Raw genomic sequence first — 14,108 nt, 5'->3', positions numbered from 1 at the left:
GAGAATTTAGTCATTTTACCAACATAATTAAAAAAAATTAAAATATACTTTAAAAACCCACTTCAGCATCAGTTCATCCCTGTCTTTTTCACCATCACCAACACCATAACCACCTTCTCTCCAGCTACCACCACCCCCTCTCTCTATCCAACCAACCCCCACCCTATCACCACCAAATCCACCACCACCAAATCTGCCGCCGCCACCATCAATTAAAACCTGGAATCAGTAACATTAACAACACAACATGTATGACCAACTTAAACCAACAATTAAAACCTGGAAACTCCCAAAACAACAAGAACAAAAAAGGTTTTTATTGATTATTAACAGGAGCAAGCTTAAGAAGGGAGAGAGCAGGGGGACAATCACAGATGCAGGGAGTACAAGAGATCAAAGAAATGGGTTTCAAATCAAAACCCCTTTTGAGCTTCCAATAAAGAGTTGGCCCAGATACACACAATGCTGAAATCACTACCAAAATGAGCAGGCAACACCTAAAACAAGGAGGAACCGACAAATTAAACGACTTAATCAACTTCTCAAGAATCGTTTTATCCCCATTCGTATCCAACGCAGCCTCATACACCTGCCACAACGGCTCAAGCGCAAACCGCACAAACATGGGTCGCGCATTACTCCTCGCAGGCAACCCTTTCTTACCCACAATCCGTTTCGTTTTCGGAACAAAATACCTCGGACCCCAAAACGCCTTCTACAAAACCGCAACACTCGCCCCAAGTTTCGACGTATCCCAAACCCCCACCCATCTAAAGCATAAACAAACACCACATGAAGCGGAGCCTGTCGGCTTGTTTTGGGTGCAGAACGCCGCCGCCAGAGGAGGCGATTAGGTGGTCGGCGAGGGTGGTCTTTCCGTGGTCAACGTGGGAGAATGCATATGTTTTGGATGTTTTTGGGGTCGTGTGAATCGGCCATTGATGGGTTGTGTTCATGAGTTGTACGGATGGTGGCGGCGGCAGCGGTTGTGAGGAGGAGGAAACCGCTACTTGGTGAAGATGATGAAGATACACCCTCTCAGATGAGGGTTGGTGATGGTATATTTTATAAGTTAATTTTGTTTTTGTTTTGTTTATAATATATTTTAATTAGATTGGTAAAAAGACCTAAGTGTCCTTATAAAAATAGAGTAACTAAAATTTTTAACTTAGTTAGTGTTAAAGGATGAAAGATGTAACGGGTTTTCCAGATAAAGGATTGTGACTGTTGAAGTTAAAGGCTATCTGTTCCAATCCAGTACAAACTAAAAGGATGAAAAGTGTCATACATTGTGTGATAGATTCGTGTGATAGATTCTGATAGAACACAATGGATAAAACTCAAATTAACATTGTGTTATAAGTTTTGATAATAACACAATGTATAAAAACCCGAGTAAAACGTAATGACCAAAACTCAGTTGAAAGACACAATGACTAGAACCTCTAACACAATACAAAGAAAACCATGTAAAATGAAAATTTTTTCTTTTATTTTTATATAGCAATATCATACTCATAATGATAAAAAAAACGTCCGTTGTTATTATGGTGAATTTTATTTAAATGTCGTATAAAAAAGTTATAGATGTTTTAAATTGATGGTGGAATTGACATGTGACTTACATGTGGAGAGAAAAAAATCAATAAATGTATGATTTTCTTTATGCTCGTTATCTATTTTCCAAAAACCAATCTCAACCCTCCAAATCTAAGATTGATGTACTAAAATCCTTCTTACGTCTTTTATTTATTTTGCATTTTGTATTTCCTAATCCAAGTAACCCAATACAATACAAAAAAAAAATGATTTTAATAATGTATTTAAAAAAAAGGTATATATCTTTTTAGTTTCTGTAATAAACAATGCAACTAGATTTCTTCTAAAACGACGGTGATGTCGGGCTGGGTTGATCGAACTTGTTATGTATGTTGGATCAGATGGTGCAACTTTGGAGGATCTTGTTTTCTTTTTATATATATATATTTTTTTTAAATTTGCATGGTTATCATTTATTGTTAGAAATATATATATTTATATATTTATATATATATATATATATATATATATATATATATATATATATATATATATATATATATATATATATATATATATATATATATATATATATATATATATATATATATATGTATATATATCGGGTGTTCGTTGGTTTTTCAAACAATAATTATCAGATCAATTTTCTTTCCTACATCTGGCCATTTGATAGCTTAACCACTCCATCATTTGGTATCAGAGCTTTAGATTGTATCATTTGGTACTGGGACAATTGGTTATATCAAGCGGCTCATCTGAGATTTTAAACGAGATCTTAAGATCAAGCGGCTCCGACTAGCAGTTCGGGATTTGAGTTACAATGAGGTGCGATGCGGAATCCAAGTCGAATATCGTTGTTGACGACAAAAAAAAGCATCTATTCATGGGACATTTGAATTATTTTTTAGTAAAGAAGGTGTTAAGTCAGAACACGATTCACACGAACACTAGATCAAACACAGCAAACTCACACACTCACTCACTCTAAATAACAAGAATAAGAACACAAGATTTATAGTGGTTCGATCAAGCTTGATCTACATCCACTGTCCATAACTAGTTCTTTCTTTGTATTAGATGCTCAAAAAATTACAGTACATGAATGAGAAGTATTTATAGGAGGTACAATTAGGGTTGTTGACTTTAAGCTACAGTAACAAACAAAACCTCTGCTCTAGTCAAAAACCTTCACAACCCAACATCTGGGTTATCAGTTGCCACAAACCAGACGAGTTACCTGGTCATTTGGGTTATCAGTTGCTTTGACACTCTCTAGTCAAATCCTCCACAACCCAACAATCTCTCACTTGGAGGCTTTGACAACTTCAAACTCCACTCCCTGCAACTTCATATTCATAAGTACCTCTGTAAACTCTTCATCTTTACTAGTTGTGGATGACCTCCTCATCAATTAACCTGAAGGCTCGTTGAAGCTCCCATTGAGCTTCAACTCATCAGTTACTACTCGTGACTCGTTCTTTGTCCCTACCGGCTCCCACTTAAATGAACTGCTGGACCCTGAGAAAATCCGAGAACTAACACTCTCCATCATAAGCAGGTAGTTCACTGGAGAGACTTTCATCGCTGGAATACGAGTTCTCTTAACCCACTGTCGTCTGTGAGCTCTGACTGAAGCACTACCTGCGCTCCCACTAGCACGAAAACCCATGACTGGTTTCTCTGAACATTTCTTAGCACGTTCAACCTGAATCTGACATGTGACTCTGGGTTTATCTCCTGCAAAACAATCCTTCTTCTGCCCCTGAGATTCTGTGAACCGGATCTTGGTCTTCTTCTGAACTAGGATAACCTCTCCCTCAGGCGGTACGCTGACCATGTACAATGAGCACCTCTTTTTGCCACGTGCAACTACTAAATTTCCCTTAATTACCTTCCACTATCCACTACCGAACTTAACCTCGTGACCTTGATCATCCAGCTGCCCGACTGAAATAAGCATTTTCTTCAAGCCTGGAATAACTCTCACGTCTCTTAAAGTCCAAGTAGATCCAACTGAAGTAACTAAGTCAATATCACCCATGACTGTGACATCTAAGACTTCATCATTTGCAAGTCGTACCTTACCAAAATCCTTAATTTTAAGATTCCATAGTGATTCACTGCTGTGGGTAGCGTGAAATGAAGCACCCGAATCCATAACCCAGGAATCCACACTACTCTCCACATTACAGATCAAAACTTCATCATCTGAGTGGTCTACTGTGGCCTTAACTTCTTTCTTGTCGTTTGGACATTGATTCCTGAAATGTCCAACCTCTTTACAGTTCCAACATGTTACCTCATTTCGAGCCCTGAACTGACTCCTCTTTCTGTTCTTACTGCCACTACTTCTATTATTCTTCCTACCTCTGCCAACATGCATTAAATCACCCGATGATCCACCTGAATTTCTTCTTCTAACATCTTCGCCCAGAATAAGATCACGCATCTTCACAAACGTAAACTTACTCGTATCTAAAGAGCTCGTAACAGCAGTTACGGTTCCGGACCAACTATCGGGTAATGAGGACAATAACAATAGGGCTTGGACCTCATCATCAAACTTGAAGTTCATAGACACCAAACGAGACAAGATCGAGTTTAAGTTATTGATGTGCACTGTAACTGAATCACCTTCCCTCGTCCTAGTATTCACAAGCTCTCGAATAAGATAAACCTTGTTCGATGCAAAAGGCTTCTCATACATATTCGGTAATGCTGCCATCATTCCTCTAGCTGAGGTCTCCTTCTGGATATTGAATGCAACATTCGCCGAGAGAGAAATCGTTATCACTGCTCTGGCTTTCTTATCCATCCTATTCCAATCTGCTTGTGGCATTTTTTTTCTGGCCTTTCATCCTCGAGCACTACATCTAAGTCTTTCTGACAAAGTAGTGCTTCAATCTGCATCTTCCACCAACCAACTTCTTCCCTTCAAACTTTTTGATTTGCACCTTCCCGTCTTCTGCCATGATGACAAATAACACGACTAAACAGAAACTAAAATCGAAAAAAAAAACTGAAAAAAAATCAGCACTGAAACAATCTGAAACAAATGACACCTGATCGCTGGCGTACGATTCTGTTTCTCCGAGTTGTCAGGTTGATAAGTTCTTTGCCAAAGGTTGAGGGGTCTTTTGGGAAATAAGGGAAACTTGATTTTCCCCCTAAGAGAAGGAAAAAAAAGACGTTTGTTTTCTTCTTCTTCTTCCCCTGGACGCAGCCTGCTCCATACCTTCACAAAATTCAGTCACCAAAGTGCAAATTCAAAGTCCTAATCTTCGATTTTGGAACCCTAGATGTGATATCTAGCAACAATGGTCTTCAATTTTTGTAACCCTAGGCGGAGGCTACTGGGTTATCGGAACCCTAGTCGCAATCTGTAGCAAAAGTCTTCAATCGGAGCCCTAATCGGAGTTAGGAACTGACGGCGGCGGCTGTGATAGCGTTGGCTGGTTCAGAAACCCTAATCGCGATGTCTGCGACTGTGACTGAAAACCATGACCACTGCTCTGATACCAGTTGTTAGGTCAGAACACGATTCACACAAACACTAGAACAAACACAACAAGCTCACACACTCAAACACTGTAAATAACAAGAACAAGAACACAAGATTTATAGTGGTTCGATCAAGCTTGATCTACATCCATTCTCCACAACTAGTTCTTTCCTTGTATTAGGTGCTCAAAAAAATACAGTACATAAATGAGAAGTATTTATAGGAGGTACAATTAGGGTTGTTGACTTTAAGCTACAGTAACAAATAAAACCTTTGCTCTAGTAAAAAAACTTCAAAACCCAACATCTGGGTTATCAATTGCCACAACCCAGACGAGTTACCTGGTCATCTGGGTTATTAGTTGCTTTTGAGGGATAACCCAGACAAGTTACCTAGTCATCTGGGTTATCAGTTGCTTTCACACTCTCTAGTCAAATCCTCCACAACCCAACAGAAGGAACTCCTAGTAAATCATGGACAAGTTTATTCAAGTATTTGGAATAAGAAATAAATGATTCTTTTTCGAAGATGGGGAAGGAGACCCGGTAACAAAATAGACCATGACATGCGAACCCAAAGGCACGCGAGACGACCCATGAAGCTAAATTTTTCGATCATAATGGTAATGAACAAGAAACAAGGATGTGTGTTTCCGTTTGACCTTGGTGGTTTTCTTCAAAACTCGAGGGGATTTTTTTTCTAACCCGGTGGATTGTTGTTTTCAAAGTTCTAAAGATTGAGGTCGAATCTTTTTCCAACCCAGAGAGTATGATGCAGGAGTATCCAGAGGATTTGAATGATATTTATCTTATTCAGTAATCTAGGGGTTGAAGATTATCCAAAGATTTGAATAATATTTATTTTCTTCATTATCAAGTCTCTTATTTATGATTGCTGTATTTTTTTTATTTATTGATGTTTATATATGAAATTGTTAGGTTCTACTATAATAATATTAATTGGTGAACATTTATGTTAGTATTTTGGTTATTTATTATCATATTGTGAACTTTTAAGTTCTATCAACAAACTTTGAGAATTTTTGAAGCTTTTGGTTTATTTACGACTTTGTAGTCATTTGATTACTTCCGTTCACTGAATCATATACTTTTTACTCTAATTCAATATGGTTGTTTTACAGACTATATATAAGGGAATGTTAACGTATAATAGTTCCTTAATGTGTGATTAGTACGTGACTTAATTATGCATGTTTATTTGTAAATTTTGAATGTTGTAAATTCCAAACCCTAGTGACGGGTGGTCCTTTGGACAACCCTTAAGCATGTTAAAGGACGAAATAATCCTCCACTTAATCGTGTAATTATCTTGAATTAGATAACTACGGTGCTTATGTTTCAGGTGCAGCTTAGGAGCTAAAAGATGGAGTAAATGCAGCTTTGGATGATTTGGTGAAGAACGGGTCGAGCATGGATCAAGAGACATAACAAAGAAGTTAAAGCAGCTGACCACCGTAAATTACGGTTCTACCGTAATTTACGGTAGACCTGGTTTTCATTTTCTCCTCCACCGTAACACAGGTTGTTCGCGCCGTAAAAGATTAATATCCACCATAAATTACGGTGGAGCCGTAATTTACGGTGGAGTCTGCGAGCAAAATGTGTAACTGCCGTTTTTAAGTTGGTTTTTGAGTGACTTTTCACCATCTCTCATGATTGGACGGTTCTAGGACAGCATAGGGGCGATTTTTGGCTTGTGGCTTGGTTTGTGAACAATTTCTATCATTCGGTTTGTTTTCTTGATTCGTATGAACAATAGTTTGATTATGATGATGATTCACCGAGCCATGTCCGGCTAAACTCTTCGGTGATCATCTTAGGTGAATGTTTCTTGAACTTTTGTGTGTTTAATTTCTACATTTCTAGAATGACAACTTGCGTTGCTTGAATGTCATGGTGTATGTTTGATTGTTTGTAGTTTGTTAATCAATATTGCAATTTCTAGTCTTAATCGTACGTTCTTGGTGCCGTTGGCAACCGAGATATCACGGGAAGGGTTAGGGTTGGTTATTGATTAATAGGTCATCGGGAAACAACCTCGCGTTTATCTAATCCGAGTACTTTGTTCCCTTTTATCACTTCAATCATATATACACGAGTTATGTCTATGTAACTCTTTCTAGTGGAATTACACACAATTGTTTTAAGAAACTGAAACCTAAGGTGATCATTGTTCTCTCTTAATTGTTTTACAACCAACTTTGATTTGAATTAGTTTTTAATTTAGTTTTCTAAAACAACAACCCAAACTCTTGAATTTTAATTTTCTGCAATTTAGTCTAATAATTAGTTTAAGTACAAAGCTATATAATCGACACATCTTCCACATACTCCCTGAGTTCGATACCCTACTACCACTAACTACAGTTGTTTGGGGATTAAATTTGCGTGACCCACGACATCACGTCAAATTTTGGCGCCGTTGCCGGGGAGTAGTGCGCAACGTGTGTTAGTTTAATAGTTTTGTTTGTTATTTTCGGGTTTACGTTGGTTGTGTTTAGTGTGCAGGTACTTCAGGTGTATGCATACTAGAGGCTCTCACAGGTCATCACCGCTATCGTTTGATCCGGAAATTGAAAGAACACTACGACAAAACCGAGTTTTAGTGCGAGAAAACAAAATCATTGGTTCACCCACTTCACCCATTACACCGAGAAACATCATGGCTGATTCTTAGATTCCACCTACAACCAGTCAATCATCCTCATCCTTTATACCTACTTCCACCCAACCATCACCAAACACTACATTACCTAATACCACTGCTGAATTTACACCATCCAATGTCACCCAACCAATCACCACTCAAACTGAGCCTACCATCACCTACGATCCATCCACCACAATCCCACCATTATCTCACTTCTTTCCCCCAACTACGGGTCAATCATCATCCACCTTCACAATTGCACCCAATTCAACTATCGTGCATACTACTTCATCTTTTAGACCACAACAACAACAGTCGGGCTTTCAGTATTCGACCATCCCATTTGGGCAGACCTCGGGAATTCAAGGAGATGGTTATGATGAGGGATTTGAAGATTATGAGGGTTATGAAGATGATGGGTACGGTTATGGAGGTTATGGTGATCAAGGGGAGTTTGGGTATTTGCAAAGTCAATCTCAAGGGATGGCAAGTGTTGGTGGAATGCCACAACAACAAATTATACCACAACACATTCGGCCAAGACCAGAAGGGCCACCAATACAACAACCTATTCCATTGCAACAAGTTCGGCCACAACATGTACAACCACAATTTCAAAGGCCGATTCAATACCCACCGATGCCCCAACAACCAATTGCACCACAAGGGCCTATACCAAGACCAATGGGTCCTATTCGTCCAAGGGGTCGATTGGGTGTTCCAAGAAGGCATCTTAGGGAACAAGCAAGGGGAATAGAGGCACATTTCAGGCCAATCATTACGCAAAACCCTTCACCGGTGGTTATCTCTCACAACAACCAAGGGAGAACTTTTGAAGTAAGAACAAACTCGTTGCAAAGTTTACCGAAGTACAAAGGGTTAGCAACGGAGGAGCCGTATTTCCATCTAGAGGCCTATGACTCAATTTGCAACACTTTTGGGAGTCAAGGTTTTTCGGCCGATGAAGTCAAGTTGGTCTTATTTCAGTTTTCTTTGGAGGATAAGGCAAAGAAGTGGTTCTACACTTTGCCTTCGGCATCTATTTACACTTGGGGGGAAATGCAACAAACTTTCTTAGACGAATTCTATACCGCCCAAAAGACTAATGATGCTAGAAAGGGGTTGAGGAGCTTCCAACAACAACATGGTGAGATGTTCCATGAAGCGTTCGAACGATTCAATATGATGATAAAGAATTGCCCTCACCATGGAATCGAATTGTGGGAGTTAATGAATGCCTTTCATGAGGGGTTGAGTGCCGAAGACGCACGCGATTTGATGTCTATCACCGGTGGGACTTTTGGAACAAACTATGAGAATGAAGATTGGGAGTTCTTGGAAAGCATGGCAACTACATCAAAGAGAAAAGCTCAAGCCTCGAGAAGAGCCCGACCGACCACCACCCGACCGCAAGTGCATGCCATAGATGATGGTAATGTTCAAACCACTAACCAAATATATAATGTTTGTGCTTTGTGTAATGAAATAGGTCATGCGGCTGAAAATTGCCAAGGGATGTTGGAAGGGCAATACGAGGAAGTCCATGCGGTTCAAGGTCAAGGAGGAGGTGGTAGGAACTACAACAACATGAATTCTAATACCTACCACCCCGGATTGAGGAACCATCCGAACTTTAGATATGGGAACCCTTCAAATCAAGCGAACCCAAATTTTCAAGGTAGCCAAGGTAATTTTGGTTCACGGCCATCTTACAATAACCAAGGTGGGTACCGAGGCGGAAATAACCAAGGTTATCAAAAGCAATACCAAATGGGTCAAGAACAAGGGGGGCTTTCGGGTGGAAACGAGGTGATGGAGATGCTAAAGAGCATGCAAATGGAGATGCAAAAACGGAACCAACTTGATGAAGTGCGAATGCAAAAAGATGAGGTTCGTGATAAAAGCATTCAATCACTAACAACCCAAATGGGTCAATTAGCAACCGAGGTGGCGGAATTGAAGAAAGGTAAGGGTCAACTTCCAAGCGACACTAAGGTAAACCCTTCACATGGTTCGTCACGAGGTAACGTTAATATTAACCATGTTAGTGTTTTAAGAAGTGGGAAAGAGTTTAAGGCCAATTTGTCACCCGAATTGGTCGAGGGGGTGGTTGAGGACATCACGGGAATTGAAAGTGATGATGAACTTTCACCGGTTAAACCAAAAGAAACAATGATTAAAAAACCGGGTTTGAGTGAAAGTGAAAAGAATGAAAAAGTTGAGGGTGAACCGAGTCAAGTTCCATTTCCATCGGCCCTACTTGACCCGGGAAAGAAAAATTTTATTGTGTCGAGAGGTCCTCAAAAAGAGGAGATGTGGGATATGTTCAAACAAGTAAAAATAAATCTCCCACTTCTCGATGCAATAAAACAAGTCCCCGCTTATGCAAAATTCTTAAAAGAATTATGTACACAAAAAAGGCAAAACAAGAAGAAAGTGCCTAAGCGGGTGGATTTGACCGGGCAAGTAAGTGCGGTGTTGAATGGAGAGCTTCCTCCTAAGCTCCAAGATCCGGGCACGCCATTGATTAATGTGCAAGTTGGTAATTTTCAAATGGCTAAGGCGTTGCTAGATCTCGGAGCCGGAGTTAGCATTTTACCGGGGGGCTTATACGACCAATATGACTTTGGTCCATTAGCAAGGGTGGAGACGATGGTTGTTTTGGCCGATTTGTCTCATAAGTTGCCTCGGGGTATGGTTCAAAATGTTATTGTGAAAATTGATGAGTTTTATTACCCGGTGGACTTCTTAGTTTTGGATTACTCATCGGCGGACCCTAAACAACAACAAAATATAATTTTGGGTCGGCCATTTTTAAGCACCGCACATGCTATTATTGATTGTAGATTTGGTACAGTTGATATGGCGTTTGGAAATCGAAAAATGCGTTTGAATGTTTTTACTAACAATTCTAATGCTAACGGTGTTGATGAGTGTTTTATGGCAGACAAAGTAGATGGATGCAACCCGCATGAGTATGAGGAGGATGGTTTGGATATTTGCCTGTGTGATTTTTCTGAACAGGTACATGCTTATGCACTACGGGTTGAAGAGGAAGCACAAGATGCTATGGCAATGAAAGAAGGTAGACCACCATGGACCCACCAATTCGAGGGTCTACCGGTGGAAATCGATTCGGGTACAAAACCATCGTTGGAGGAACCACCAAAGTTAGAGCTCAAGGACTTGCCTAGCCACTTGAAGTATGTATTTTTAGGGGATAATGACACTTTACCGGTCATTATTGCCTCTAATTTGGAGTTGGCACAAGAGCAAGCGTTGATGGAGGTGTTAAAAGCGAACAAGGGTGCTATTGGATGGACGATTGCCGACCTCAAAGGAATTAGTCCATCCATCGTCATGCATAAAATTATCACAACCGAAGATGCCAAACCGACACGAGAAGCTCAAAGGCGGTTGAACCCGAACCTAAGGGAGGTAGTAAAAAAGGAGGTAATTAAATGGTTGGATGCGGGAATCATCTATCCAATTTCGGATAGTGCTTGGGTGAGTCCCACCCAAGTTGTGCCTAAGAAGGCCGGCATTCAAGTAGTCAAGGATGAAAGTGGTGAACAAATTGCCACCCGACCGGTTACCGGGTGGCGGGTGTGTATTGACTACCGGAAATTGAATGCCGCCACTTCTAAGGACCATTTCCCGCTACCTTTCATTGACCAAATTATTGAAAAATTGTCGGGTCAAAAATATTATTGCTTCTTAGATGGGTATTCGGGTTATAATCAAATTGCCATACACCCGGATGACCAACACAAGACCACCTTCACATGTCCATATGGCACATTTGCGTTTAGGCGAATGCCATTTGGCTTGTGTAATGCTCCGGCAACGTTCCAACGATGTATGATGAGTATTTTCTCGGACATGGTTGGAGAGTCGCTCGAAGTATTCATGGATGATTTCTCCATTTTTGGCACTACTTTTGATGCTTGTCTCAACGAATTGCAAAAGGTTTTGAAAAGGTGCGTTGAGAAAAATTTAGTGCTAAGTTGGGAGAAAAGTCATTTCATGGTGCAAGAGGGCATTGTGTTGGGACATGTGATTTCGGAAAGAGGGATGGAGGTGGATAAGGCAAAGATACGGGTAATATCATCTTTGCCACCTCCTAAAAATGTTAAGGGTGTAAGGTCATTCTTGGGACACGCGGGTTTTTATCGACGTTTCATTAAGGGTTTTAGTGTTATCACCAAACCCTTATGCAATTTGTTATTAAAAGATGTCTCGTTTGATTTTACTAACGAGTGTATGCAAGCTTTCACTGTTTTGAAGGAACACTTGGTCAAGGCGCCTATCTTGCAGCCACCTGACTGGTCAAAACCGTTCGAGATAATGTGTGATGCAAGCGATACCACTATTGGTGCAGTTTTGGGTCAACGGGTTGACAAGAAACCGGTGGTTATTTACTATGCAAGCAAAACTTTATCCGAAGCACAACTTAACTACACCACAACCGAGAAGGAATTACTAGCGGTGGTGTATGCTTTGGATAAGTTTCGCTCGTATATTTGGGGAAGCAAGGTAGTGGTTTATTCGGATCATAGTGCGGTTCGGTATTTAATGGAGAAGAAGGATGCAAAGCCGCGATTGATTCGATGGGTCTTATTATTACAAGAGTTTGATTTAGAGATCCGAGACAAGAAGGGAAGCGAGAATGTAGTAGCGGATCATTTGTCTCGGATTCCGGTGGAAGGGACCGACGATGTAAGTGAAATCAATGAAAGTTTCCCCGATGAGCAACTCTTAGCCGTTTCCACTTTCGTTGCACCGTGGTACGCTCATTATGTCAACTATTTAGCCACGGGTGCCATTCCAACTCATTGGACCAAAAAGCGTCGACAACAATTCATGGTCCAAGTGAGGCAATACATTTGGGATGAGCCGGATCTCTTCAAGATCGGACCGGATCAAGTTATACGAAGGTGTGTGCCCGAGACGGAAGTGTTGGAAATTTTAACTCATGCCCATTCGTCCGCTTGCGGGGGTCACTTTAGTGGGCATAAAACCGGTTATCGGGTACTTTCTTGTGGGTTTTATTGGCCCACTATCTTTAAGGATGCAATTGAGTTCGCCCGGAATTGTGTAAATTGCCAAAAGATGGGTAGCATATCGAAGAGGGATGAGATGCCACTACAACCAATCTTGGTTGTAGAGATATTCGATGTATGGGGAATAGATTTTATGGGTCCGTTTCCGAATTCGAATGGCTTCCTTTATATTCTGGTGGTGGTGGACTATGTCTCGAAGTGGATTGAGGCTATTGCAACACGAACGAACGACCATTCGGTTGTTTGTAAATTTGTTCAATCCAACATCTTCTCTCGCTTTGGAATCCCGCGGGTTATTATCAGTGATGGTGGTTCACATTTCAAGAACTTCAATTTCGGAAAATTATTGAAGAGGTATAGCGTGAACCACCGAGTCGCCACACCTTACCATCCGCAAACGAGTGGACAAGTCGAAGTGTCCAACCGTCAGATCAAGGAGATCCTCATGAAGACGGTAAGAACGGATAGAAAGGATTGGTCGAGCAAGTTGGATGATGCTTTGTGGGCGTATCGTACGGCCTACAAGACTCCGATTGGCACAACACCTGGTAAGGGTTGTCACTTGCCGATGGAGTTGGCGCATCGGGCGCATTGGGCGATCAAGACAGTCAACGCGGATTACGACGAGGCGGGTAAGTTGAGGAAGTTGCAATTGAGCGAGATAGAAGAGATTCGAGATGAGGCGTACGAATGTGCATCGGCTTACAAGGATAAGCTAAAGAAAGTACATGATGCGAAATTGCGCAAGAAAACGTTCGAAGTGGGGCAGAAAGTTTGGTTGTACAACTCCCGATTGAAGATGTTCGCGGGCAAGCTTAAAAGCAAATGGATGGGTTCGTATGTTATTCGAAGAGTTGGGCAATTCGGTGACGTAGACATCCAAGACGAGCAAACATTGAAACAACAAACGGTGAACGGTCACCGCTTGAAGCCGTACTTGGAGGGAAATGACATCAACAACTTGGAGCTTGACAAAGCGGGCTATATCTTACGCCCGGTCGATGAGGAACAACCATGAGAGGCCCAGGTTTGGTGGTAGTGTACATAGTAGTGTTGTTTTGTATATTTGCACAATTGCCATAGTTCCTCGAAGTCCGTGTTCGAAACAAGTGTGGGGATGTTCGAGTCACGAATTGCTCTTACATTGTGTTGAGGACAACACGGGATTTTTGAGGGGGTAGGGTAATTTTTACAAGTTTTTGAAAAAATTAAAAAAAAACATAAAAAAATCGAAAAAACTTAAAAAATCTAAAAATTTGTCACATAAAACCTCAATTTTTAGCAAAACAGAGATGCCCAGTGTGTACCGTAAT

At 40.7% G+C, this 14,108-nt stretch overlaps 1 non-coding gene across 1 annotated transcript; it reads right to left on the bottom strand.

Moving 5' to 3' along the window:
- Positions 1-8,840: 8,840 nt before the first annotated feature.
- LOC118483486 lies at positions 8,841-8,946 on the bottom strand. Its single transcript, XR_004870775.1, has one exon. It is a non-coding gene; the product is annotated as a small nucleolar RNA R71 (small nucleolar RNA).
- Between the last annotated feature and the right edge of the window lie 5,162 nt (positions 8,947-14,108).

The sequence above is a fragment of the Helianthus annuus genome, chromosome 10, assembly GCF_002127325.2.
Source record: "Helianthus annuus cultivar XRQ/B chromosome 10, HanXRQr2.0-SUNRISE, whole genome shotgun sequence".
NCBI lineage: Eukaryota > Viridiplantae > Streptophyta > Magnoliopsida > Asterales > Asteraceae > Helianthus > Helianthus annuus.
This window is presented reverse-complemented; position numbering and strand designations above follow the sequence as displayed.